This window comes from Aythya ferina (genome assembly GCF_964211825.1).
Source record: "Aythya ferina genome assembly, chromosome: 5".
Lineage (NCBI taxonomy): Eukaryota > Metazoa > Chordata > Aves > Anseriformes > Anatidae > Aythya > Aythya ferina.
In genome coordinates this window covers 41,513,611-41,538,531 of record NC_140301.1, presented here as the reverse complement: position 1 = coordinate 41,538,531, position 24,921 = coordinate 41,513,611, and the positions used below count along the sequence as shown (strand labels likewise).

The following is a 24,921-nucleotide window of genomic DNA, read 5'->3' as shown; positions in this document are numbered from 1 at the left end:
ACTGTTTGTTTTTTTTTTTTTTTTTTTTTTTTATAAAAAATTCTTTATTTTTCTCTAAGAACTAACATGGTTTCTTGTTCTTGGTAGTAAAAGTTTGTAATTTTATACCCTCCTTAATACATGTGCGATTGTATTTGTTATCCAACAGAGATATGAGAAGTCAGGATTTCTCCGTAATGGTTTTTACAGGCTTGTGAAATAATTATCCTTCCTTGGGTATGTATGCTTTGTAGTCAGAGCTGTTCTTCCCTCTAGGCTTGCTCCTTGTGCGTCATTGCACACTCTCTGTGGGGCAGGAGGGTTGCCATATGTGTCTAGCAGTCTGCCTTGTATAAAATCCAGACGGTATTGCCATAAAAACCTAAAGCACTGTCCACACAGCTGAATGAAACTTGGAGGGGAAATCAGTGGGAACAGTTAAACTGTAGAAGGAAAGAGAAGAAACTAGTCAAATATTATCTCCATGGTTATTACCAATCAAAAATGATGTTATGAAAATGCATCAGAATATTTGTGTAATATATGAAGACATGGGATAAAATTCCTGCCTTGTGTTTCATTGGTTATTTCTACATTTTTGCCTTCCACCTTCTGATGCTGACAGTCCTGAATCCTCCTGTGAAATAAACAGTGGTTATGACATCTGAACATGATGAATTTAATGACCTAAAAAATATGCTGTTTTCCACAAGTGTAACCGCTTTCAAGTAACCTTCACATTTGGCTGCTGCTATGTTTTATCATGTATATTGTGGCTCTTTTTTTTTTCTCCCTTTGCTTTTGTATTGCTTTAAAAAGACAACAGAACATGCTGTGAGTTAATGTTTCACTTGTAAAAGGTTATGGATTAAGCTCAGCTGGTTTCTCAGGCTGACACAGGGTTCATGATTAGAAGAATGAAAACAAACATGAATTGAAAATGTCACTAACCTTTATTGGGCCCTGAAAATCCCTGAGCCTGCATGACAGGAGGCTTTCCTGTTTTCAACAGGATAAAGAAGATTGAAACAAAACAGCACGGATCTTGGCTATTTACATCTTTTAATGAATGCTCTTCACGTTTGGGTCCCTTTGTCAATCTCCCAGTTTTCAAGGGTTTAGCTGTGAAAAGTGCGGATGGTATCACATACTCTTATAAACCATGGAGTAGACATCTGTCTAGGATGCTTTTTCCTCCAAATTATGCTTAGGGTAAAGGACCACGTTTTAAGCTTCACTTACGACTATGCATGTATAAGGTAGCCAATTATCCAGTCTGAGCACTCAGTAGCAGAAAGGCTGAATGAAACCACCTCTAAATAATACCACCAATTTAATTTTACTAAATTAAATTTGAAAAAGCATTGTCATAAATTCCATATGATAGTGCGGTTTGAACTTCAGAACTGTTTAATGAAAAAAAAAAACAAACACAACAAACTTTGCACTTTGAAAAAAACAGTTCTTGCTCTGACTGCTGTGGAGAATGTCTTGCCAAGACAGGTAGAACTCAACAAAGACTCAAACAGGCCAAAGAGGAAACCAAAAATGCCCCTGACTTGGGAAGCTTTGCTCTGTTAAGAGCACAGGTTTGGACCCAGTATCTTGGTCTTCCTTATATTGAAGGAGTATATTGCATGGTATGACTGCACTTCCTCTGCTTTAACTGTTCCCATGCATTGGGGAAGAATTAGGTACAGCACTTGGCCTTACAGACTCACATATTCCCTGCTTTCCCATTACTTTACACAACTGATTTTTCCTGGTCAAATTACTGAAAACACAAAAGAATTATCAAATGTTTTTAATCTAGGCTGTAAAGAAACAAAGCATGCGTTTTCCTTCATTTAAAAATGTTTAGCTGCATGTTTTAGTAACAGCTGTGCCACTGCTTCACTGATTTCATAGGTAACCTGAGAAAATACTTTATGGAGGAAGAACACCGGGGGATCCTTCAACCAAATGTATTTCCTTCTCCTGATCTATAAATGTCTGGTGGATATGGAATTTTTGCCTCACAAAATCACATTTACTTTTTTCATGAAGTGAAGTGAGGCAATATAGACCCATGCTTACTACATAATTATTTAACATATCCTACTATTTCATGGTGCAACTCTGACCTGTAACTGAGATTTAATGAAGTGCTTTGGCAGAGAATTAATATTAGGGGGAACACAAACCTGCAATTTTTTAGTCTCACTTCATCCAATTATAGTTTGTCCTTATGTTACATAATCTATTTTACAGTTTTTGGTGTAGGAGCAGAGTGATCTCTCACAGCATTTTAATGAGGACCATTTTTTTAAATCTCTAGCTGCTTCAGTCTTTTGCAAATATTGAGGAATATCATATTTGATAAAATTTCATAGGGTCTCTTAATGATATAGGACCCTAACCCACAGTTTCAAAATCAGCTGTCCCTGAAGTTATGTGGACATGTGAACCCCATTCATTGAAAGTGATAAATTTAACCAACTAGCTGAAAATCAAATAAGTGGCTGTTAGGTGCTCTAAAACTAGAGAGTTCCTTAAACAGCTCAGCTTAGGGTGACAAAAGAGGCTCTGCAAGGCAGCATACAACTTCCAGAGGTCTTGTCACACACTGGACTCACATCTCTGATTGCACACTCAGTGATCTGAGAGAGCAGGGGACGGATGAGAAATACATAGATTGCCCATGGGAAGAAATAATGAGGAGTACTGGGGTCGTGAGTGCACATCTCATACTGTCAGCTGAGTATTCTGCCTTGTCCCTTACTGAATTTCCTCTCACCTCTCCACCAAAGTTAGCTTGGAGAGAGAGTGATCCCCTTCTCTGCAACACTGTAAATCCATCAGTGTGTATGAATCGTGAGGTTTCCTTCTACAAAACAACAGTTTTGACAACCTGCAGTTTAATAGTGAAGACACTCACGTGGAGAACCGTTCAAGGGGAATTTGATCCTGCATCCCACGGAAATACTTCTAATAGTGACTGGAATGAGCAAGGAATGGATGGCTTCTCCACTTGGCTGCAATTTGCCCAAGATTAGACGTGCTTGAGGTACATCTAACATGACAGTTCCTGAAGATCAGGCAGGTGGTAGAAAGACTTGTTTGGGAATGTCGGTTGGTTGAAGTGTGGGACAAACACTGCGTTCCCAAGTGCTTTCAGGACCTGAACACTTCTGCTCATTCCTAGTGCAGAACTTGGTCTCCTGGGAGATTTCACTTGTGGAAACTTGAGAAGGCTCTGAGAATCTGAATTTGTGATTTGGGTGCCTATAGTGGCATTGAGATGCCTAGATTCTCCTCTTGAATCTAACTCATGGAGGCAACTTCTTAATGATACATAGTGTGAAAGTGCATTTAAGCTCTTTATTTTGATTTATCAAAAATGCATAGGAAGTTCACTTTATTTTGGTACTGTTTGTCCGGGATTTTCAGCAGAAAATCTGTTCAAATTAGATTCTTAGGCTCTTAAATGCCTTTATCTACCTTTTTGTCTGCCTATCTATCTATCTTTGTATGTGTTTAGGCCCTGATTACATTTGTGGAGTTAACCATTAAAGCCCAACAAGCTAAGGCTCCAGAGGCACTTATGTATCTTTGGAAATGTTTCTTATGGCATTCTGCTGATGCATTATCTGTTCTGTGGTAATAGAAAATATGGAGAAGAAAAGAGTAAGTGCTGTTCTTCTCATTTTGTCTCAAGCTATAATAGTTAAAATCCCATGTTATTTCTCTGGAAAAAAAAGAAAAGAACCATGCTGAGAGCATTTGGAGCAATGTAACAACGCTTAGTTTAATTTGCTAAGCTCTTGAGAGCCGTTTCACATAATATATGGTGCTATATAAAGAATTGGCTGTGTGAGAGTTGATCATGAACTCAGGCATAACTCAGTGACTGTTGTTTTCAGTTTTGAAAATACATGGGCACACCTGATTTATAATAAAAGCTAGGAACTAGTGACACTTGGCATGTGGAAGTTACAGTTTAGTTCAGTGCCAGTTTCTGTTAAACTCTTCCAATGTACTTTTGTCTGGCGGTGAGTGCTTTTGACTGCTCAAGCAGAAAGGTTCCCTTCAGTGGAGAATTGAGCCAACTGTTTAGAGGGTGTTTTTTTCCCTAATAAAACTTTACAGCATTTTTATGTGAAGTTAGTGTTTGTGAAAGGCCCTGCACTGACAGCCCAGGGAACAGAGGCCTTAAGTTCACTCACAGACCATGCGCAGTGCAAGCAGCACTGGCAGTGGTGCTCCTGCCCTGCTGCACTGATATGCCTTCATCACAATCCGAAAATGATCACCCTGAAGGATTGATTTGGTCTCTAATGCTCTTCTGCTATTTGCTTATTATCAGAGACGGTCACTGGGCTGCAGTTTGATTTAAGCCCATCATGCATGAGGGCCACAGGTTCACAGCAACCAACGCATCGAGTGCCAAGACACCTACCCCAGCTGGTACCAAATGCCAAGGACATGGTGATAGACATGCCCTCTTGCTTAGGCTGGACAGCCTGACTCAATGACACCCCATCCTGATCCGTGGATGTCGCATCACTCTTTCTCTGAAATGAGAGGATGATGATGGCTGCTCTTTATTGAGCAGCCTGGTGCTGGGAGCAATGCCCGGAAACAAAGGTATTGCCACCATACTGGGCTCTGCAGAGAAAGAAGCATGAGTACCTCAGGCAGTCTTAAGCAGGAAATGAGTACGCAGGTGGTTCAGCAAAGACATGGTATGTTTCAGTACCTAGGACACTTTTTTTTACAGGTTTAGAGGAACCTTCATCTTGAAGGTTTAAGCATTGAGAACCTGAGGAAATTATGGCTGAGTTTCCCAGACTACTTTTAGGAAGTTAAGAAGATAAATTCTGCCATTTTAGGCTTTGTCCAGTCTTCTCTGTGATCAATGTTGAATACCCAAATTATGGTCTGTGAAACAGTTATGGTGAGGTAATTAATGTTTTTGCCAGGGTTTTAAAACATTGGCGGAACTAACACGTTTCTCCAAGTCTGGCATGGGCTTTTTTGGAGGCTGCAGGAATGCTTTCTAAGGAAAAAAAACACACACACACACATATATACATCATGTTCTTTGTCTCTTTTTGAGAGATGTAACTGGTTCTCTTGGGGAACTGTCTCATTGTGACCTGAGATTAAATGCCTCACTTTGTATTTCCCTGGTGATTCACCTCAGAAAGGTTTGTGTCTTCATTGCTAATTTCCTTTAAAGAATCATTTAAAACTATTAAACCTCCGTTAATTTGAAGCTTAATTCTGTACAGATGACTGTGTTATGAATTAAATGCCCTCAATTAAATTCAAAGATAAAAAACCTCTCCTCATAATGGTGGTGTATTTTGTGATCCTGCTATTTCAAAGTATTCACAAAAAACATGGCTGAATATTTCCTTAATTTTTCTATACTCTGTGTTTCTTAAAGACATACTGAAATCCTGTATAAATTTTTATGCTTAATTTTGCATATTGAGAAATGGGAGGCAGAAGAGTTTGAGCGACTTAAGCAGATATGTCTCATTCACTTCTCCACCAAAATCCCACCTACAAAGCATTCTTCCTCTACGGTACTGAAATCTCTACATGTTTCCAAGCTGCAGCTTGTCCCTGAGAAGCTTATTTCATTGCATTTCATTTCATGGTTCCCTCCAGATGCCTTGTACACAATAGTCCTATACGTTTTCTCATTTAGAAAGACCTGCCAGGGGAAGTTAAGATATTTCAAGTAATTCTGTTCGTGATCCACAGCAGGATTATTGTAGATTGATGCGTGACGGTATCTTGGATTCCTGACGGAAAAACCTACTTAGGATCTGAACCTGCATACACACAAAATGCAGGGAGGCTAATTGTATTTGGTTTAACAACACTAATTTAATGAAGCAGGCTTATTATCTGGCCCATAATTTACAACCTGAGTTTAATAAGAACCTTTTCTCTTGTTTCTCATTATCTTTTCTCTGATATCTCCATTCTGCCCGCCCTTTTCTCCCTCCTTCTCTTTCTCTTCCCCTCATCCATTCCCTCTTTGTGTCTTTTCCTCCTTGTGTCTCCCTCCATGAAAGCATGGGGCAGTAACAGAAGGCTCAGCCCATATCCTTGCTACAGGTTGAAAGATGAGCATATGTAGGTACCACACTCCTTTACAGTATCATTAGTGGCTTTTGAGGTCTCTATGGTACAGACCATCCTTGGAATACTGTAACTGAGATGATGGAGAACTCTCACAAATCTGGGCTACCCAAAACCAGGGCAGCTAATGGGTAACCAAGGGCTCACCATGCTTTAATCCTCAGAGGGAAAGCTGCTCAGGAATATTTGGTCCAGCAAAAAAACATGTGAACTACTTACGAGATTCAAAATATATCTTATTTCACCTGTCAGTGCCTCCAAAGGCTTTGGGCCTCTGTGCTGGAATGAGCGTGGTGCAGCACGTGTGCAATGACTGCCTCCTGCTCAGGAGTGGTGTCATCTGATGCAAAACAACAAGGGAGCAAACCACACGCAGGAAGGCCCTTGCTTGCTGCAACAGCTGCTCCCATTGCTAATTGATGCTGTGTTTCTGTGGCATCATCCCAGTGACTATTTTAGTTTGTTTCCAGCTGTGAAGGTTTTTGTCTCACAGCTAGTGGTATCTGTGCAGCTGGCAGAGTGAGGTAAAAATAAACACAACTAATTCAGCACAGCAAAGAGGGAAATGTACAAAGAAATTCAAAAATAATACGATCCAAGGTTATTTGGGAGAGACATCTGAGTCTGTGTGGAGCAAAGGCTGATTTTGCATGGAAAAGGGTTGATCACCTACCCGTGGCTGCCAAGAAAATGAAAATATTTTAATGTGAATATTTGTCTTATGAAATGTGTTGAATGCTGAATTTTTCCAAAGACCAAACTCTGGTGGCATTATTGACAGTTCCTCTACAATGTCCCACACATATCTTTAAATATTTACTGCAAGGGAGTTATTTATTTATTTATTTTTAAGAATGAAAATATATTTATTCATTTAAGATTTTTCATAAACTCCCTGCCTCTTTCTGAAGCAATAGTTCAGTAACTACTGCTGGTTAGAGGTTTTTTAATTCCTGCCTTAGTTTGGGTATTTCTCTTTTAGATACAAAACTTTAACCACTGTGGTCATTTCTCCCAATTCCCTAGTTTCTTCCAGTAATACCTGTGTTATCCTTGCTTAAACTTCAAGCAGCACCAGGGATGGCTTTGCAGATTCTAGTGCACTGTTTAAAATCCTTATAGATTTTTATAGTTTTATGAAAAATGTAGATCATGTGCTTGTTAATGCCTAAAATACCATGTAGTTTCAGTATCTTAGAAAATTAATTTTAGTTTTTCAGAAAGAAAATTTTGATTACAACACAGAAAAAATATTTTTATTTCTCTGGTGACTATCTGTTCTTCCTTCTTTGTTTCCATGCTTTCAAATATTTATTTTTACTGTTTTGCCTTAGAGTTTTGGATACAACTGCATGACCTGTGCATCAGTATCACAGGTAGGGAGTCTGCTAGAACAATGCCTACATTCTAGCTTGGAAATATTGACCTCTGCTCATTCAAAATATGTAATAAATTCCTTTCTGCCTGAACTTAGGAAACTGGCATTCACAAGTCAGTCACATTACCTTGAATGCAAACACATGCTACTTGTAGTAGCAAGGCATGAACTAACAGAAAGTTAAAATTAATGAACCTCGCTTTCTTTTATCAAATTGGCCTTGCTCAACATTTACAGTGTCATCAAGTGTTTATTCAATACATTCTGATCTATTCTATTTTGTAAGGAGAAATGGTACCTAGAGACATAGAAACAAACATTGCGACATAAATGAAATAAGTTCATAGAACAATATTTGGTTAATCTGCAACGATAGATTAGTCCCTACTTTACCTCCTCCCCCCCCCACTCTCGATATCCATTTCCTGAAGGAAAAAAAAGGTATAATTTACACAACTTCTAAAAATCTGAATTCTCTTCTACAGTACTTTCTAAATCCTATATCTGATGGAGCTGGATTTCATCTGTTTGTGTAGAATAACTCAGGTACTATCTGGCCAAAATCCTATGGAGAGATATGCAGTTTTTGCCCCCAAACCTGAAATTGCTGTAGTGGAATGAGCACTGCTGAAAGAGAGGTCTCCTCATTGCTAAAATACTACCCTTAATGTATCCCCTCTCAAAAAAAATCCCTTAAGATGATTTTCATGAATGTCCTTTGCAAAGATACGGTGAGACAAGGAGAAAAAAGTCTGAGAGTTAGGAGATGAAAAACTTTGGGGGGATAAACAAGAATTTGTAGTGTTTTTATTTTTTTTTCTTTTTTCTTTCTTTTCCCCTCAGAGCATCCCATTCCTTTTATCAAGCCACCTAGGTAGATTCTTGAATCCACCTCCTGGAAAGGAGGCATAAACCTGCTGCCTGAGCTGTCTTAAGAGCTTGATCAAGCAGTGAGGTAAGTGCCTTTTACTACATGGAAACTACAAGGTCAGAAGGGGAAAAAGTACTGACGAGATGGTGATTATGAGCATTAATCAAAATAATATCGAGTTCTTATATAGCACTTTTCATCAGGAGATTTTAAAGCGCTGTACAAAAGAGACGAGTCTCATTATCTCCATATTTTAGATCTAAAATGTGACCTCCACTACCTTAAGGCTGTTTTCTGAGGGAAAAAAAGACTTTTGGAATCAACAATACTCATTCTCTGTTAAATTTCTAATCACCACAATGAAGATTTTAAAAATTTACTTGTTCTGTGTTCTCTGTAATGGAATTTTAATTGCTTTATGTGCAGCTTGGGATATAATGAATGAATAAATACGATTCTTAGCAGCATGCTGACATCAGCTGATTGAGCTGACACATTGGCACTCTTAGGGCACATTCAGACTCTTATGTTAACATGTCCAGCTCTGTCGGCCTGCTAGTTGGGAAATGGTAAGTGATTATGTTGGTGTTGCAATGCACAGTGAAATGGATCAGCGTAAACCACCGTCAGCAAGGGTTTAAGGGAATCCTTTGCTTCTGTATTTGCAGAGGACTAGACCTTTCAGAGCATCCTAGCTGAGAGCACACTATCAAGCAGCTGCAGGGTGGTCTTTTTTTTAAAGAAGGCTAACAGTACCACAATAACTGACTAAATACCCCACAAAATAGTTATGCTATGCAGAACAGCAAAATTACTATAAGCTGTTACTGAAGGGTGAATTTTTACCTTTTGCCCTCAGGAAAATATTTGTTACACTGTGCTCGAAGATGGACCTTGACATCTATCAGCACAATTCTATTGTAGGAGAAAAGACTTATGTCCGCAGAACAGCAAAGGACAAAACTGGGTGCTTGCCTTTCTACAATGTCCTCGGTGCAGAAAGGCTCAAGCATTTGATGGGGATTTTGTTCTGGGTGGTTCCTCTCTGAGGCCAAGGTTGATCTGCATGTGCAAGTCCTACTGAGGAAAGAGAGAGTTGTGAGGAGTTTGAAACATCAAAGAGGAAATTCAGAAAAAATAACAAAAATATTTTTTGTTCAGATGAATGGGAATATGTTTTGGGAAGGCTTACAGGGCACCCTATACAGTTTTGAGACCCTGCCCCTTGGAAACTATTTTATGAAATAATTGTTTTCAAAAGGAGATTAAACACTGATGAGGACACCGTGTTTAGTGTGGACACTAAAGAACCTGCTTCTAGTGAAAGCTTGCCCCATTTTCACTTAAGCAAAGAAGATTTGAGATATAAAACAGGAAAAAAAGTGAAACTACTGGAATATACTGTGTTTCAGAGAATTATCTGTCTTTCTGCAAAGGATGAGACCATTTTGTCTAGGAACTGAAAACATTTTTTTTTGTCTAATAGCAAACTAACACTAAACTAACTAATGGTATTCTCCATTTGGCTAAAAATAAAACTAGGCCTGAAGTACCATCTGCTCTATTTTATGTAGAATTTCTCTTTTCATTTGGTCTTTTTTGTTTGTTTGTTTGTTTGTTTGTTCGCAATAATGATAAGGAATAAATAAGACTGATCACTTAAAGCTCTATTCATCAGGCTTGTCAGCTCCATGGGAGCTAATGATAGACTTTATAGATCCTGCACCAGCTGAACTTCATGAACTTTAAGTTTCCTGGCACTGATGAAATGAAATTGCTTTTCTTTGGGCTTTAGCTCAAAAGGGTCTTACCTATGTGACAGATAAATGATATTCAAAACCCCATACCAAAAAACCTGCAGATGTTGGACCAAGATCAGTTCCAGTTCCATAAAGTTTTATGGTATAAAAAAGAAAATTCTGGCTAACACTTCTAACATCTATCTAACATGCCAAAACAAATTTGAATTTGCCACAAAATTATTTAACTTATTTATTTATTTATTTATTTATTTATTTATTTATTTATTTTTATTTTTATTTTTTGCTTTTGGCTTCTATTTTTCGTCATGTACTGTGTGCGAATAATCTTTCAAACATACTCATTCTTCTAAAGTAGTTGCAGAAAATCTAATACTTTTCATTCTTCAGTACATTTTTGATATTAAAAGTCTGATCCATTTTGACAAAATTTTCTGATTACTTATTTGGATTCCCAGATGGATAATTGAGATTTAAAAGAACAAAGCTTCTTATTAAAAGTCTCTTTATTTAATTTTATTTTTCATTTTTGTGTGGCTATACTTTCTGCAGAATTAATTTACTGAGATCTTTGCAAGTTTGTTCATACTGGATATACAACATCAAAGTGAATGTCTTTTAAAGGTTTTACAAATCTTTCCCAGATTTTTGCAGTCTTCTATCCCTATAATAATATCTATATACAAGATGGGATTTGCTTAACATGTGAGATTTCATTTCCAAGCAGAAAGATTATGAGGACAAAGCACTCACTGAAACAGCTTTGCATTCCTGGAGTAAGTAGGTGAGACATTTATATCAAAAGACTTGGTGCAAAAATAACAGTTTATGGCTTACTAGTCTAATGTGCTGGGTGCTGTCAGCTTTCAGTAGTCAAAGTGAACTAAGAAAGTCAGCCTTTCCTAGGATCCAGCCCCAGATGAATGCCACTGTTCTGATTATACTTGTTTCCTTCCAGCCTCTCCAAACTGTTTACAAATTTGCTATTCATCGAGATAAATAAAATAATATCAACACCTGTATAGCAGATGGAAACAGGAAAGACAAACTGCTTTGCACTGTGTCAAAAAACACACACACACACCCCAGCCTTCAAAGACCCTTCAAGCAGGAATCCTGTGGTTTGAAGTTGCTGCGGAGTCAAGAGGTCCATGGAGGTTTCTCGGTGTCATTGTAGAGCCCGTGTTTCTATTTCAGAGACTGCACACAAGGCAAGAGGAAAAACTGCAGAAGATGCCAGAAAACTGCAGAAGAGGTAGAGAGGATGAAAGGATTAAATGCAAGAAACAAGAGCCAAAATAAGCGAGGCAAAGGGAGCACTAGTGTTTTTGTTAGCAAAGCAAACAAAGTTCTAGTGCTTCAGCTTCTTGTTCTACTTAATTACAGAGGTAAGGACTGCGTTACTGGTGGGAACTGGGATGTCCTCCAGGTGGGCATGTCAGAATTCACTTAATTGCAAATGTTGTTTTGAAATCTGTTTTTGCCTAAGAAACCATGAAAACAAACTGGAAATATCCTTTTTGTTTTGTTTTGTTTTGTTAGTTTTTTCCTTTTGAGGAAGAATCGAAAACAAGTGATATGGAATAACAGAGCCCACAGATTTTGTGCTCTTATTCTAGCTATACAGGTTATCGTATCTGATGGCAGTCAAGTTTCAACACTACTTGCACCTTCCAGCTTGAACAGTTCACTTTTTGGCCTTTGGTTCTATTACTATTTTCCACCTCTTTACAGAGTTTTATAATGCACCTTCAGCTACAGTTCATAAGTGAATACACAAGAAAATATATTTACTCTGGGAGGCTTCCATGCAATTTATTTAAGCCCAATGGGTAATGACTTTGCCCTTGTTTCAAGGCAGTACTAGCTTCCTCTCAAACTGTGAGAATTAACTGCTGTGAGTATTTAACAACCGATTTTCTAAGTTGGTGACCTTGGTCATAAAGTTACAACACTGTGTTTTCTTGACTAATTTAGTGTGTCTTTCCTTTTGTTGTCTGATCTGAATGACAGTTACAGGGTAAATGCTCTATTTTAGTATAGCAAATTATGTTCTTGCTATTTTTCACATCACTAATTTTTGTGAATACATATCATTGATAAAAAGCTACTTAGCAAGTAAGACGATTTGTGAATGAAATAAACTTATCCCGGAGAGAATCTAGTGTTGTTGTTATTTTCTGCCAGATCACTGGATGGAATATGTTAAAGAAGATTATTTTCTTCTCCTGTGGTGCATTACTTTAACAAGACATTGATAACTTTGTATCTAAGGACAAAGGTACAGCCAGATTTGCATGAACAATGAAAAATGAAACATTCAGAGCCTCTAATTTTCCCTTTGTTATTAATAATCTCACTAAGAATAGGGATGCATTTTCTTCAAAAACTATTTTGTAAAAATCACTTAAATTGAAGGAAAGTTTCAGTTCTAAGACAAAAGTGCCAAGAAATAAGTATTTTTATTGATAATGTATTGGTGGATATTAAAGATGCTTCTGAATATTTTTCCTCCTGTTTCTGTGCTTTCCATGGTTCCCCATCTCTTAGCAGGCAATAGACTGCTCAAATATCTGATTGCTTTGCTACTTCCAGGAAAATCAGGTAGATTGCTTTTCTGTATGCTGAAGAAACGTGATGCAAGTTTTCACACCACTAAAACTCCTTCTGTGAGTCAATCCATTTCTTGAGAGCATGTCTGAGCACCCCAGTTAATTCACTCCAATTGCTACTACTGGCATTTTGCCTTTCTACATCTTCTCTCCAATTGTAATCAGCTGCTCTGTAATCATTTGTTTCAAAGTGAAATGGATGTAGATATTATTATTATTATTATTTATTACTATTTATTTATTTATTTATCTATCTATCTCTGTGTGCTACCATTCAAAACACCAGCAAAATACACGGCAGTGCGACAGAGGCATTTTGACTATTCTTTCTTTAAAGGAAGAAAGAAGATACTAGGCTTTATATATATATAAATAAATATAATATAATATAATATAATATAATATAATATAATATAATATAATATAATATAATATAATATAATATTATAATATATATTATTTATATGTTATTATAATCATCACTAAAGGAAAAAAAAACAACACAACTTTATTATTTTGACAGTTTTTAATTAACATATTTACGATCTAAAACAAATGAACAGAAACCTACATTATTGCAGTGCTGACTATGTTGAGATAAAATATGTATAGAAATTGTTTTAAAAAGTTAAGCCTACTAAATTACAGAAGGAAGTGTAGGGTAGGGTACGGTACAGTAGGGTATGGTAATGCAGTGCAGTGCAGCAGTGAAAATATTAGAGAAAGTGTCTAAAGGAGCAAATGGTTCTCCATACTCCTGCCACACCAAGAAATATTGAGTACTGAAGGAATAAAAACATTCCAAACAGTCCTACCACACCTGTGATATCATATAACACTGAAGGCATTACATTGCTGTTTCATGAGCTTATATGGAGGATCATGACATCCCATCATTTTTGGTTCCATGAAACAATTGTTCAGCACCTGAAATAAAAAGCCATCAGGTATGTGGAGTCCTTGGCAAATTTGTTTCTGTGGTAATCAGACAATTTTCTGTCATTTCCCAGCATATCCCATTATACCCATTCAACATCTGATAGAATGAGAGACACTCTAAGGAGGTGTTGATCACTCAAATTATGCTGAGTTGTCTAGTTGTCTGAATTTTCTTCTGACAATTCAAATACTCTGATGCAATTATTCTGTGGAAAAATATTCACCAGTTTTCTCTGCCACTGATCACTGTCGTGGTTGATGTGATCTGGAAAGTCAATCCTTTCTAGGAATATACTTGGATCTAAAGTAATAGCTGTTTTGATTATCAGTGAAGGCTCTTGAAAGCTCAAGACTGTTTGGAAGATGAACATATAATAATTAGGTTATAACCATGTTATAAATTAGGTTATAAAATTAGGTCATAAATTAGTTTATAACCATGTTAGAAAGCCTATTCTAGGCTTTTATTTTATTTTATTTTATTTTATTTTATTTTATTTTATTTTATTTTATTTTATTTTATTTTATTTTATTTTATTTTATTTTATTTTATTTTATTTTATTTATTTTATTTTGAAGTTTTCACTCCAAAGTGCTTAGCCAGCCAAAAACATGGAATTGAGCTAACCAAAATGGAGCTACCTTCAGCTAGAGCTAGGCAATTTGTACCAGGTGAGATGTGGTGGACTTCAGTCGACTTAGGGCCATGCCAGCAGGTACAGGCACCTCCTACAGTTCTATCTGCCTTCCCTAGGATGCCTGGAATACCTGATGGTTTCTAAAATAGCACTGGACTCCTACGAGAACTGACTGGTGCACTGGTGCTCAGAAAGTTTTGTACTCAGATCTTTGAATGTGTGTACCTGCTTAAGAGAAAAGGGCAGTGGAAAATGGCCAAAATTTTCATTTTACAGCAGTTCTGTTCTGGTTAAATCAAAGAAAATGAGAAAATGAGAAAAACAGAAAATGCAGAGGGCACACTATGTATCTCTTCCTTTAAAGTTTAATGCAAAGGCTACAAGACCCTCTGTCAGATTTTAGCTTAGGCAAAACTGACATTACAACTTTAAATAAGGGTAAGTCACTTGAGTATATATGTATCTCCAAATACGCTGAATAAATACATTCAGGAGATGGAACTCATATCGTTCCATCATCTGCAACAGGCACATCAATAGTTTGCCTGCTATCAGGTGGAATTCAAAGTTGTAATTGTTTGACTTGGGAAATGCCATCTTTCTCTTTAAGTTCATCCTTAAATTTTAAAGCATAATTTGTTTTGATTGAATTTCTAATGTTAATTAGTGAGGCTTGCACAATTAAAGACATCAAGAACATATAATTATGTTCCTTATAATTATACCATAATTGTTTTGGTATGTTAAATGATCTAATAGATTTTTCCTGTTTCAACAGCAGCATTACAACCATCTCTGTTTTATGAAATAACTGGCAAACATTCAGGAGGTACTTTCAAGCATTTCAAGGAAAGTTTTGATGGGTATTCATCTACTAATGAAATATTCATGCATTATATTTTTCTCTATTACAAGTGACTTTCACTGAAGCGCCTAATGCTTGGTTTGCTTAGACAGATATAACATTCAATCAAACTAATGGAAACTGTGGAGTACTGTTATACTGGATATTATTAAATCAAATGCTCTTGATAAATATTGAGTCTCTGATGTTAAATAGCATTTCTAGCATGATGCATGGATTGTAAAACAATACTCTCACCCCTTGTTAATAATGTTAATATTACAACTGTCATCATTTGACAACTAATATGATTTCCCATTTGTATAAATGCTTTAGTCTTCAAAAAATAATCTTCGTATGCAGTTTAAGATTTTCCATAGTGTGCATGCATTCACTCCCATTGTGGGACAATTGGACAAATTGGTATTACCAGCAAAGTATGTATCCTTTGTCAGCTTAAAATTTAATATCTCCTTCAAATAGCATAACTTGTACCCATGTCAATACAAAGACATCAGTTTTGGTAATTTCACAGGCAGGAAGCTAATGATCCTCTTAAAAAGCAATTGCTAAAGGCCTTTGGAGAATTGTCTGGGCATACTGATGCTCCCTCTCTTACTTGTTTTCTGGATGATAAATTTCATTAAATTAAACTAAAATAGATCAAATGTTTTCCTGCAATACTTTTGCACGGGAGATCTTTTGATAGTTTTTACAAGAAAAACAGGGTGAAAATGTGAAGTGGTTGACAAAACAATGAATAAAACATGCTTCATGCTTGGTTTTTAATGAATAAAATTAAAGTTCGGAGCTTAATACTATGCCTAGTTTTACCATTTCTGCATATATGAAAGTTGTGACTCCATCATCTTAATATATCCCTAGTCAACATGAACTTTGAGTTCATTTACTTTCAGATGACACTGTATCGGCTTCTTCCAGGGATCAGAAAGGACTCAGTTAAGTCAGAGCAAGAGCCAGCTCAGCAGGTAAAGTGCCAGAGAAATAATGAGAAAAAAGATGCAGAGAAGATCAGTAATGAAAGACTGTTACCTATTTTTCCAAGTGAATATGGAATGAGTCTGTATGACTTTTGGCAGGATATGTTAAAAAAACAAAAGATTCTCCCCACACCCTGTTAAACGTAGGTGGTGATAGTTCTCCTGGATTCATGCTGTGTAATCCTATTGTCAACGACCAGGGCTATTGGAGAACAGGGCATTATTCTGGGAACAGGGTACCATTCACCCTCACAATGACAGGAACTCAGTAGCCCTCCTAGCCCTGTTCTTGAAGTCAGCATTAACCTCTTTTTGCATTGAGGACAGGAACCTGCACTGTTTGACACCAATTAAAGGAGTGACTGGGCATTTAAAAATATTTCACCCAATATTTCACCTGTTCAGCAAGTGACCAAGTCACCCAGAAAACAGATGCCTTAAGTCACACTTGCTGTAAACACATACAATTCCCTGGCCCTGGTGAAAAGACTGCATCTCCTCATGCACTGGTGTGGCCACATGACTGTCCTCAGAAAAGAGTTTATGGCACGAGGATGTTTTGCACATGCAGTGCACGACATTCTGGGGCCAGGCAACTCCTGCACAAAGGTAAAAATAAGAAGCAGATGTACTCTGAGGTCTATATGAATGATTTTGGAAAAGTGCCTAAAATCTAAGCTAACCCAGTGAGTGAGTCACCAGCATGTAGTAGCCTCCTTCGCCACCCTGCTGGCTGCTGAAATGGTGAAAAGGCATCAACACCACGACTGAAGCTTCCTTCTTCTGGGTGCAATTCTGCCACTTCTACATTGATTTGTTTGGTTTAAAATACTACTATACAGTATTCAGGGATCAGCTGAATAGTTCTTTTGAGACTGCTGTTTTATTTTACTTTTTTACAGTTGATTTTAGAAGGGCGAAGCACGGTGCTAGGAAAATTAGGAAATGTGTATAAAATTACGGAGCAGTAACTCTGTGGGGAAAATGTTTACCCTGCAGGCTTTTCTCTTTAAAACACAACTGTTAGAAAGTATCACATTAAATACTAATGTGTGTGTATTTAAAGAAGGTACAATATATGTGAGGAAAAAAGCCTATGAAGTGTGTAAGGTGGGGCTGCTGTGGCTAAGCACTCCTTCTCACAGAATACTGCCGTAGTGCCGTGAAATCCCACGTAAGTGGTCAGAACACAAGTAAGAGCTGCCTGTGGGTAGTCCCAACCTATTCACAAGCCCTTTTGAACAATTTTCCTACTTTTTTAAATACTGTTTTTGGCAAACATTTGATACTTGAAATACAAAATGCATGAGTCACCTACTGGGACAGGCACAGTATGTGGTTTATTGAATTTAGCTAAATTGTGAGTCATCTATCAATAGTCCTCATAGTGAACATACTTGTAATAATTTCTCACATTACAAACAAGAGTAGGTATGATTTTTCAAGATTTTTTGAAGTATTTTTCACTTGGAGTTTTTACTCTTTTCACTGTGCTTCGTTTTATTTTGTAGGAAATTGTTAACTTTTTAGCGATGGAGACTAAAAACAAAAGGTGGTTATTGTTTCTCAGTTTAAACAACAAAGGTCAGAAATACAAAACCTGACATATTATAAAGTCCTGTCATACAAAGCAAAGTCCTCAACGTGGGATTGAATGAATACAAATTCTTCTTGTGCGGCTATTGAGATTTTTTCTTCTACCAGCATACCAATTTCTGTCGAGACAAGTAGTGTTAAAATTCAGAGGTAGCAGTTCTGAAGGACAGAGATGAAAATTACCCGATTCTGACTTGCCAAAACCACGGCAGTTTTGCATGCGTATAAGGGCTGTTTGGGGCAGGGGCTGGTTTTGTTTTTTTTGTGGTGTAGGTGAAAGGGGAAAACTCATGCGTAGAAGCTGAAGGGGTTAAAAACAGACGTGTCGAAACCAGAGTCTGTTGCATACAGAGGACAGCACCTCCGTTTTCACTACAGAAAAGCACAAACAGCCCAGAGACGAGGGCTCAGGAAGCACTGAGGGGGCTCTCCGAGCAAACTCCTGCGCGGCGTGGGCCTTCACGTTCCCCACGACGAAGGTGGCCGAGAGGCCGGCCCCGAGACCCCTTCACTTCGCCGGCGGGACCCTTCCCCCGGCCGCTCCTCACGGGCAGGCGAGTCGCCGCGGTGCCCCCTGCTCCACTCCCCAGCAGCCGCGAGGCTCTCCCGGCCCCCGCCATCCATTACAGCTGCGGGAACAGCTCTCTCCTGTCCCGCTCCTCCGCTGCCAGGGGAAGTCAACGCTCCCGCTGGGGGCCCCGCGGGGCCTGGCCGCCATCGCGGGCTGCGGGGCCGGGCCGGGCCGGGCCGCCGGGTGGCGCCGTTGCCCAAGGCACTCCGCCCGCCTCCGGGACCGGGGCCGAGGCTGGGGCCGGGGCCGGGGCCGGGGCCTGGGCCGCGGAGTTTCCCTTCCAGCCCCCCCAGCGGAGCTTCGCTTCCGAGCAGCCTCCGCGGCCTGTCCCCCGTTTGCAGATCAATGCCATCTTTTCGTTGCAAAATTCCGGGATACTTCTCGGTGCGGAGGAGGAGCGAACTGACGGGGGGGGGCTGAAAATGAGAAAATGTGTATAAATTAGCCAAAGAGCACTGATGATTCATAAATGAGAAACGTCCATAACAGGAGGCACAAGCCATGTTCAGGATATGGTAGTCGTGAAGGGGGCACCTGTGCATACACTCATTCACTGTGGTCATGCAGAGCTTCTTGTTTTATTACATTTAAATAAAAACTTTCTTTTACTCACTGTAAAAAGTAAGATGTTATTATTTATTAGTGAGTCTTCTGCCCAGAATATTACTGCTGAAAAGACAATATTTTTTATTCTTTCTCTACCTTTTTAAATCATCATATTCAACTTTAGGTTATAATGTGAACCAAATTAATTTGATAGTTGGTCGGTTTATTTATTTGTTTAAAGACTGGATAATGGCTGTTCGGTGTTCAGAATGAAAGAAGGGGCTACTAGCATGGCTAATACGTACACATAAATATGTGTGCATTTAAACTACAGAGAAACTCGAGCAGATGTGGATATTTCTGCTGGTCCTGTAGCCAGCAGCAGTAAAACTTGCTTATGATGCAAGTAGATGGAAGAAAAGCAACATAGACTCTTTATTATTATTATTATTATTGTTATTATTATTATTTTTTTTTCCTTATTAGTCTCATCTATGAATTTTACTGAATTCTTCCATACATTTTTAGGCAGGAGTTATCTGGACGAGGCACTTCGCCACCCTTTATTAAGCAGTGTGGAGGTCTTAGTGGATGTGAAGATAGTGTAGGAGTCTGGAAAATATTAAACATGCTTTAAAAAAAAAAAACAAAACAATTTTAAGAATTAGGTGAAACTTTTTTTTTTTTTTTTTTTTTTTAATGTTTGTGAGCATTGCTCTTTGTGTCTTATTTCATTATGTTTATGAGTTGCAATGAAGTAGTGCTTTAGGAGACAGAAAATTGTTTTCTGTTAAATCTTAGAAAATTGCTAAATCAAAACATAAAATAGGAATATTGTGGTGTTAAAGGTACGGGTTTCTGGTTTACTTATGTGGACTTATGTCAGTAATTAAAATTCTGGCTGAAAAATGTTTTGAATTTTTTATTGTGGAAAATTGGAGAGGACAGATATGGAAACATTTAAAGAAACCATAGCAACAAATGGTTCAGTAGATCTATATAGGTAAGAAATGCATAAAATGTATTCGTAAGAGAAAGAGGTTTAGGAAAAGAAAACTGCCACAACAGGGAAGCAGTTAATGCCTGGCAGATAAGATGAAGAGATAAGAAAATCACCTTCCCTAAGAAAACTTAACACAGTTATAAAAAAAATAAAAATCCACACCATCTCTTTCCCAATAATGGTTTATACCTGAGATGTTTTGGGTGTGTTGTGAAAGCTTTATGAGTCAGAGCTTGCATTGCTGGTCAGAACATCAGAGCAAAGAGGTAAATCAGTACCAATGCCCCAGCCTTTCCCAGATCTATGGAGCAAGAAGAGTCTGGAGGACAAGTGCTGGAGTTTATTAAACAGACAGTGATTCATCCTTCTGAAGAACACGACCATTCTGAAGGACTCTTACAATGATTCCTTGACCTTTAATTCATCAGCTGTGCTTAAGGGAACAGTAGTCCTTAAAATTTGTCAACGATGTTTTAAATCAGAATGTATGTGGCATAGAATATCTTGGCATAGATTCTGGATTGTCTGGTGTGAATTGTTTTTTGACCATATTTTCTTTCTGGAGAATGTATTGTCTTCACTGAGTACTTGCCAATGTGGATCTAATGGCACACATATGCATTGTGCATGACAAACCAAAAACTTCTGAATAGCAGGGCCTTTTGGGAATGTGTATGTAATCCCTGACTTTTTTCTCTCTGTGTGAGGCTATAAAGAACACAGAATTCATGTCTCTTCTCCAGGTGTTTTAAGACGCAGTCCAATGACTGCTCAACCCATCCTTTGAAGTTGATATATTTTTAAAAAAGGTTGTATCTGTCTTTGAGGCCTGTCCAACAGGATTTATTGTTTGGCACCCATGGCAGCTTCTAAGCCAAATTCTAAATGTTTGGGATTCACGTATAGGCATGGCCTGTCCTACCTGAAGAAAGCCAGGTCCCATAGAAATGTTCAGCAAGTTCATCTTCTGTCTGAAAATGCAAAAATGTGGTTATACTTGACTTAAGGTCCTTAACACTAGTCATCTCAATATTTTTAAATGTAATACTAAGATCTGCTGTGCTGACAATGTCAGATCAGTACCCAGTCTCATGACACTGAAGTGCAGTGGTATGAGAGAATGGTGGAAAATAAACTTAATTCCAAAAATCTACATGTAATCCTACAAAAAGAAGACTAAGAATGTTACATCACTCTAAAACTAAAGATTCTACATCCTTTCCTTGCTCCCTTACATGGGGATACAGAATACACTGCTACGTGGTGGATGCAAAGGGAAACTTGGTACTAATCCCAGCATCACTTACTGATCCTTACTGATAAATCTATTAAGAACATAAATGCATCCAGATAGAGGATTTAACATCTTGTCCAACAATGTCCTCTGAAGGGAATCAGCAGCTAACACTGGTCCTTGTGGCAGTTGGGCCACTTCAAAAGCCCATGCTGCATCAACCCCAACCACTTGTTTTTGCTGGTTTCAGTTAAGAAACCTTCCTTCTTTGTGGAAAGGAACACCAAGAAAATATCCAGTTGGATCCCATTGGGGCAGTAACTATCATTCTGGCTGTTGAAGGTTCATAATCATTGCTGTGTACCAAGGAAGAGATCTTACTCTCCACCAGCATCTTCAGCCAGATGACCTGTGCTAGATCTAAGCACCACCCCGTCTCATGTGGACCGGATGAGTTGTGCTTGTCAGTTGTCTGTGGTGGGATCTATTCTGGTATGCACATGGAGAAGGCAGAGCAATCATTTATCCTGTGGTGGTGATTTCAGATATTGCAGGGAGGCTAGACCACTCTCTTGTATACGCATACATCATGCCCCACTTGGTGTTCTCTGTTTTGAAGGATTTTCAGGAACTTGCTGTGAGACAGAGACCCTTGGGTGCATCCCAGTTAATGTTGGCCTTGAAAAGACCCCATTGTCCCAATCATCTCCAAGGAGCACAGGCATATGTGCTATGAGAGCCCAAGGAGCACTTGGGGCAGCCCTTTCCACAAGGGAGAGCAATATATACCTGTGCACAGCCGCCTCTGTATTGCCTTAGCTACACCTGGGAGCTGGAAAAGACAGAAGAAATGGAAGGTGTTCATCAGTTGAAATTGTGCCAGCAGAGGCTGATCGCTGTTGTCACAAGTGCTGTGTGTAGCTCAGAAATATGGCCTGAGACCATGGAAAATGCAATTGAAAACTTGGGAAGAAGAAAACAAGCTTAAACGAGCTAAAGGCTGCAAAACCACAGGAAAAAGAAAACAGTACTTCTTGACACTGGATGCTAATCTGAATAAAAACAGAGTTCAAGGCTTGCTACAAAGGATCAAAGAGATCAGATGACTAACTGGCAAGAATGAAAATGAGGATTAGAAGTGGCAGACGGGAACCTGAACTGGAAAGCAAACCAAGGCTTTCTGCAGCTGAAGAGGCTCAACAAAAAAAGGATCAAACCAACATGGAGAATGAGAGCTTCAGACACAATAAAAATGAAATAATGCTTGCAAAGTCTTAGGTCCTGATAAAGGAAAGTGATTACCTAAAACCATATCTAAAATGCTCGTCTCTACTATTTGGCTTACGTGGAATATTTCTGATGAATTAAGGTTTGGTTAGTATACAGTACTGAAATTTAGAAAATGAACTAAATGATAAATTTCCTTGGAATTTAAATGATTTAAACTGTGACTATGTTAGAAGCAGTTCCAGCAGGTACAACGTCTCCACGGGGCTGGTGGCAAGTGAGGGGGTGGGCAGCAAGACTACGTGGAGCTGTATCTTGTTTGCTGACTGCTCAGCTACTCCTACCCAGATTTGTCAGTTGGACTATGGCCAATGTATTTATCTCAGGACTCAAACAGACCACCACAGATTCAGTGGAGGACCTCCCTGCTTCTGGAGTCATTAGTAGGCCTAAAGTGTGTGGGATGACCAAAATGTCTGCAAAGTGTTTGAATTACAGCTTTCTTCGGCTTTGAGCTCTCTTCTAGCTGTTCAGACAATCAGCCCAACCTCCAGATTGCTGTGTTTTAATAGCCATGGCATGTGCTGGGACCTGCAGCACTGGTGGACTTTGGAGCTCTTTTGCAAGTGCTAGTGGCTGCTCTGTCTTTCTGGCATTGTCCTCTCATTCTTTCTGGGATCATGTAGGAAGCTTCCACTTGTAGCTGGAATCATGAATAAGCAGGAGAATGTGCCATTACCAGGGACAGCAAGGAGGAAATACAGTAGCACCATGAGAGGGTTTGGGGGCACCTCTAGTTGTGCAGAAGATGTCAGTAGTAACAGGACCTGCAAGTACCTGTTTTCTTTGCAGAAATAGTTAAGTGCTGCTGCTTATCCTCAAGATACCATTGCAGTGGTACAGCCTACTACAGAAAAAAAACAGGAGCTTGACCTTCTGGGATGCCCAGGCATACCTTTGACCCTCTCTGCAGGACTATACATGTATAATGTTTGTTGTCCCTCCTGTGGATACCTTGCCTGGTCTTGGCATTCCTCACCAATTCCTTTTGTGTCTGGCATGCTGCGGTGGGGAGAGCTGAGTTCAGACTCCTTCTCTGCTTTGCCTGCCCGCTGTTGATGGAGCAGCCTTCTGAGGCTCACTGCAGATAAATAATTCAGAAAAAAACTCTGAATTGTCCTGAGGACTGAATTAGCTCCTTGCTCTTTACTGTGTGAGAGATGTGGATGGATAACAAGGGTGACAGAAAATTACCTTTTTCTTATCCCTTGATCTGGTCCTGAGTACAGCTTGGCTGTAACTGTGCAATAAAGCTGGAGTTGGGTTTGATTGCAACTTATCACATGGTCTTTCTGTAAAAAGATTTCTGAGGTGAACATCATAGATTGGAGAAGCCAGGTGTGCTGGGAGAGGAGGGAATGGAAGAAAGGTGTTCTTTTTCTTAGGGGGTTCATTTTTATATCTGAAGTATCTTAAAACACCATTGCAGAGACTGGTCCTTGAATTCTGCCATCAGGTGCAAATATAAACTGGTGTGAATAACACAGTGAGTGTAAATAAATATTCTTTGCATGCTGGTTGAAAATTTTTGCATGAAATAATTCTTCAGTGCCGCATCAGAGAATCAATAATATATATTTTTCCTATTCTTTTATGTACTTTCCTTAAAGATGTTGAGATTTCTTTGGAAAACCTGAACATGTGGAAAGTATGCAAAATGTGGTTTGATTATCCAATTTTCTCTCTAAGCTGGACTCCCCTGGCTGGCACACTTCTGTAGGGTACACGTTATCAAGGTGATGGACATTTCAGCCAGAAGGGAAAGCACCAAACTGAGGCCAGCAAGCTTCAGTCCCAGTGGTGAGTGACGACATGAGACACAGTACCAACATCTGCAAACTGGAATTTTCTGTATTTGTCCAAAAGTACATAATTAAAGTATTTTTTTTCTCTTCTGTTGAAATTGAAAAATGCTCCAGAGAAAGAGCATTTAACTGTGTTGTTTTTTTTTTCTTCTTATCTTAGTATTTCAGTGAATCTTCCCCCCCTCCCCCCCCCCCAATCTTTTTCAAGGATTTCTCTACTTGTTACAACTAAAGTGTCTGTCCTTTTCCACTACAAAGCAAGAAATGAGAGGAAATGCTGCCAAATGGCCACGGTGTGCTTTGTTCTGGCTGCCGCTGCTGTGTGCTGATCTCCTGGAAGTTGTGGCACCAGCACATCCTCTCAGCTGGTCCCACTGGCCGAGTCTCCACAGCCTGAGAGCAGCTCTCTGGGACCACAAAGTGAAGCAGAACCACATAAAAATAACTTATCTTGGAGGTTTCATCTTGTATTGTTGCATCACTCCACTAGTAAGACAGCAAGGCACTTTGTCCTCGCTGTTTGTTGCTCAGTCTGTTTTTGAGGCTAGCTGGTCTTGCTCTTTGTTCAGAGCCACAGCACAATTTTATGGCAGGATAAGTTCCTCCTTGGATCTAGGAACTTCCTTTAGTGAGAGCACGTTTTTGTCTTCCTCCAGATATCCATCCATACAAGGGTACTTTCTTCTGCTTGAGGTATCATTGGACATCTCATCCTGATT

The 24,921-nt window shown here is 38.9% G+C and overlaps 1 long non-coding RNA gene across 1 annotated transcript in view; it reads right to left on the bottom strand.

Moving 5' to 3' along the window:
• Nucleotides 1-20,847, bottom strand: part of LOC311438245 — a 46,203-nt gene extending 25,356 nt beyond the window's left edge. Inside the window, exon 1 of the long non-coding RNA XR_014694026.1 lies at nucleotides 20,799-20,847. This is a non-coding gene — a long non-coding RNA (uncharacterized lncRNA). The remainder of the gene's footprint in view (nucleotides 1-20,798) is intronic.
• Nucleotides 20,848-24,921: the final 4,074 nt, after the last annotated feature.